The 5159-nt window shown below is 35.5% G+C and overlaps 1 non-coding gene across 1 annotated transcript; it reads right to left on the bottom strand.

The window, feature by feature from the left end:
* Positions 1 to 1990: 1990 nt before the first annotated feature.
* LOC120888840 (U6 spliceosomal RNA) lies at positions 1991 to 2096 on the bottom strand. Its single transcript, XR_005732511.1, has one exon. It is a non-coding gene; the product is annotated as a U6 spliceosomal RNA (small nuclear RNA).
* Between the last annotated feature and the right edge of the window lie 3063 nt (positions 2097 to 5159).

Genomic DNA, 5159 nt, shown 5'->3' with positions numbered 1-5159 from the left:
TGCCAAACATGCTACGCTAAGCAATTTTTGATGGGTACAGAGGTAGGGTATTCCCACAGGACAAGCATTTCTTAAGTGACATGGAGTCTTAGGGTAAAATAGAGTTTGTCTGGTCATTGCCCCTATATCTTGGCCCATAACAAGCTTTCTACACCATGACTAGAAAGACATGAACTTCCGTCTTACTGAAACCACTGCCATTTTTGGCCTATGAAACAGGCAGCCAAATTTACATATCCCATAATACAAATTAAGAGAGGGAATTATTTTTAGTTTGGACAGTTTTGGAAACAAACATGGAATCAGAAAATTGTCTTATGTGTATATAAAATATTCCTATGTGGCTAAACTTTACAATATAGACCAATGGACAAAAGCAAAGAGAAAGTGCAGAGTTCTGTGAGTCAGGATTGATTTTATTGAGTATCAGCACTGAAAATATTAGGTAGTCAGGTCTTTCACGGTCAGTTCATTCGGATCAGGTGTGTATTCCAAGCAATGGCATTACTGATAGACTCTCATGAAGGCAGCAACAATCTACTATCTAATTTATCTTGCATTTGAGAGACTATTTGATGATACCGAAGAGGGGGATTTTAGAAGGAACATCTGACCCGTTAATAGTTTGAGAAGATTTTAAGCCAGCCTCAGCCTCAAGTTGCAGTAAATCTCAAACCTTATCATTCAAATTAAACAAATGTTCGTACTTCATTTTATATTTGGGTTCTATTGAAAGGTTTAAGGAAAGAGAGTTACCTGAAGAGGTTGGGAGCCAGGGGGAGCAAGGCTGAGAGAGTAAACCAGAGAATGGGGACGCCATGAGATAAGCTGGGAAAGGCCCACCAAGCGGAAGTTGACTTGATCAAAGGATGGTCCCCATCTCTGAGCTTCCTAGGGCACTTTACTATGTTAATTAAACACTATCTTAGGATGTCACCACATAGGCTGTGGGACATGTGGCAAAACCAGACCTTTTGTTTTGTGCCTTTCCCAAAGTAATAATTTACTCCTTTTCCAGTCTGTATGATGACTTGGAAAATAAAATAAATAACTCAGTTTACAAGCATGTGTGCATACTCATTCATCTGTGATAAGTGCCCCAGTATTTATTGGTATTTACTGAGCACCAGAAGCTGTGCTTGTGCATTTCCCCACACATTAACCACCACAATTCCCACAGCCATCTGTGAGGTGGGTATTTTTTTTTTACCTCCAATTTACAAATGAAGAACAAGAGACCATTTTTGAGTGCTCTCTATATGTAAGGTGCTTCAAATACATTATCCTATTTATTTTAATTAATTAAATTTTAAGTTAAAATTTTTGATTGTATACATTTAAAGTGTATATATTTAAAGTGATGTTTTGATGTGCATTACATAGTGAAATTGTTACTGCAGTCAAGCTGATTAATATATCCATCATCTTACAGTTAGCTTTGTTTCAGTGGTTATAGCACCAAAAATCTATTCTCTTAGAACATTTCCAATATACCATACAATATTTTCTAAAAATTTATTCTAATTTGTTATATACGACAGCAGAATGCATTTCAATTTATATTACAAATATATAGCACAGTTTTTCATATCTCTGGTTGTACACAATGTAGAGTCACACAATTTGTGTCTTCATACATGTACTTAGAGTAATGATGTTCATCTCATTTCACTACTTTTCCTACCCCCTGCCCCCTCCATTCTCCTCCCTCTCCTTTGCCCTATCTAGAGTTCATCTATTCTTCCCATGCATCACCCCATCCCCATTATGAATCAGCATCCTTGTATCAGAGAAAACATTCAACATTTGTTTTTTGGGGGAGGATTGGTTTGCTTCACTTAGCAGTATATAGTATACTCCATCCATTTACCTACAAATGCCATGATTTTATTCTCTTTTAATGCTGAGTAATGTTCCATTGTGTTTATACGATATTTTCTTTATCCATTCATCTACTGAAGAGCATCTAGATTGGCTCCATTGTTTAGCTAAAAATATGGAACTCTTCACAGATTTGCCTGACATCCTTGCACATGGGCCATGCCAATCTTCTCTGTATCATTCCAATTTTGGCATATGCACATGCCAAAGTGAGCACCATACAATATTATTAGCTAGAGCCCTTGTGCTGTACTTTAGACCTCTAGATTTATTTGTCCTATATAACTGCAACTTTGAGCTCTGACCAGTATCTCCCTGCTTTTCCCTCTCCTCTCTGCTGCCACCTTTGGTAACTGCCCTTCTGATCTGTTTTTATGTATTTGACTCTTGAAGATTCCACATATAAGAGAGATCATACACTGTTTTTCTTTCTGTGTCTGGCTTATTTCACTTAACCAGTCTTCCAGGTTCATCTGCATAGTCACAAATGGCAGGATCTCCTTTATAACATCTGAATACGTCACTTTAGAATATAAAACATTATTATATATGATAGACATTACATAACATTATAATGTATAGGTAGAATATAATAATATGTATATGATTATACCTTATATAATATATACTATATATTACCATATAATATGATAAATATTCATATATCATGGAACATTTATATATATATAAAATATCATTTTTACATATAAATATTGTAGATGTGAACATTTCTTTACCTAGTCCTCCATTGATAGATATTTATGTTGTTTCCATATCTTGGTCTAAATTTAAGACCTGAAACTGTAAAACTCCTAACAGGAGTGAAAGGGAAAGCTTCTTGGCATTGGCAATGATTTTTTTTTTTAATATTACACCAAAACCATATGCAACAAAGGCAAAAAATAGTGGGACTACAATCAAACTTAAAAACCTCTTTTCAGTGAAGAAGCAATAAGTAACATGAAAGACAGTCTACAGATTGGGAGAAAATATTTGTTGGCCATCTATCTGATAATGGGTTAATATCCAAAATATTCAAGGAACCCACGTAGCTCCATAACATAAAAACAACCTGATTGAGAATTAGGCAAAGGACTTAAATAGACATTTTTCCAAAGAAGATGTACAAAAGGCCAACAGGTATATGAAGAGATGCTAACATCACTATTCACCAGGGAAATGTAAATCAAAACCACAGTGCGATCTCACCTCACACCTGTTAGGATGACCATGATTAAAAAGACAAGAGAAAACTAGTGTTAACAAGGGTGTAGAGGAAAGGGAATCCTAGTATACTGTTGGTGGGAATGTAAATTGGTACAGCCACTATGGAAAGCAGTATGGATATTCCTCAAAAAATAAAAAAATGGAACTACCATATCATCCAGCAGTCCCACTTCTCGGTAAATGTCCAAAGGAGATGAAATCAAAATTCCACTCCCATGTTCAGTGTAGCATTATGTGCAATAGTCAAGGAATAGCTACAATATCCCACTTAGTATTTACCTCCACAGTAGTGTTTATACCCATTTTACAGATTAAAGGAAGTTGGGTTGGAGAGAGGTTAAGCAACATGTCTTCAAGCTGGTGCCTCTTCCCAGGCCTTCTCCAAACACCCCCACCCCACCCCTCTACCCACTACTTTTCCATCCCACACAGCTTCAACAGATTAAGGAAGCAGGCTGTTTTAGAATTTCCTGAGAGTTGAATGTTGAATTCTCTTTTTTCTCTATCTGCTTTTAAAGACTGCATTGACTCATATGCACTATTGGAAAACAAAAATTTCATTAATTTCAAAACTAGATCAACATAGAGGATGAAAATAGGCAGTAAACACTTTAGTAGATTTTGTTTGCCAAATTCAGCCTTTGGGCATGATTTTTGGTAGTAATATTTATTCTGAATTTAGGATTGTCACACAATTGATGTCTAATAATGTATATACCTGGAAAAAATAAGTGATGGAAAAAATAAAAAAAATAAGACATGCATTTTTGCATTTTACCCTTTCTACTCTTTCTTTTGAACATCAATAGTGCATATGAAAATATTGATCTACATACACATTTCAATAGGAGTTAATTATTGTTTCACTTATTTGTTTTATTTATTTATTTATTTTTTGTGGTGTTGGAATGGAACCTAGGGCCCCACACACACTGGGCAAGCACTCTACCATAGAGCCAGCCCCCAGCCCTGGGTCACCTTTAATTTAATTTAGTATATTGAGAATTGGGCTGGAGGTATAGGTCAGTTGGTAGAGGCTTGCCTCACATGCCTGGGTTCAATCCCCAGCACCACACACACACACACACAAAATTAAGGGTGTATATCATAAATTATATAAACATGTGTGTCTAGGATGCCTGTATCACTTTCCATTATAGTTATTAAACTATCCAGTAAAGAACTTGCAGGTTTGTTAAATATTGAGTGAGTGAGTGAAGGAAGGAAGAAGGATAGATGTTCAGCTTTCAAAATATTGGCTCAATTTTTTATTACATTTAATTGTATATGTGCAGTAATGGAGACATTAGAGATAATTATACTATACCCATGCATACACATACTAGTTGTTTCTCCTCCAAATTGTTTAATATATTGGCATTATTAGAGCAAGAAAATATTTTAGCTCCCTAGTTTTTAGAGAATTTTTTCCCCCAGGGGGTTCTGCTTTGATATTGAATCGTTGTGACAATTGCCTCAATCTTTCTTTTTTGTGGATTTCCCAGATTATTCTGAGTATTTCTTTTAACCAGGCCATGTAGCATTGGTAATTTGTGAGTGATAAGAAAAGGTGACAAGAGAATATATAGAGTCATTGGTTTTGTTGCAATCTAATGAACACATTCTTAAGCATTAATTTTAGAATCTATGTTTAAAACGGCAGTATAAGACCTCTTGTGATGTCCAAATCTGAACTGTATTTGACAAAGCCAAAATTTATGAGGATCAACACTACCCTGTGTTTATGGCTTTCAGTTCTTATTTAAAAGATTCTCAAGGATTCCAGTCTTGGCATATCCAAAGAGAAATTGTCAAGCATTCCATTGTCAGCCTGCTAAATATTCAAATGCACAATTTTTCTTATATTGGAAAATTATATTATGAAAAACAAATTCATTTTTTTTTCCTACCGTGTACCCAGAGAATCTTGTCAAGGATTTCTTTATAAAGGGTTGCACTGTCCAGAGCTTAGCCCCCTTGAGAACATCTCAGAGTGGATTTATGCAGAAAATGCAGACGTGCTAATGAGGTGGAACTGCAAGACACATTAA

The sequence above is a fragment of the Ictidomys tridecemlineatus genome, chromosome 6 (genome assembly GCF_052094955.1).
Source record: "Ictidomys tridecemlineatus isolate mIctTri1 chromosome 6, mIctTri1.hap1, whole genome shotgun sequence".
Classification (NCBI taxonomy): Eukaryota; Metazoa; Chordata; class Mammalia; order Rodentia; family Sciuridae; genus Ictidomys; species Ictidomys tridecemlineatus.
Note: the sequence above shows the minus strand (reverse complement) of the source record. Positions and strands in the feature narration are given on the sequence as shown.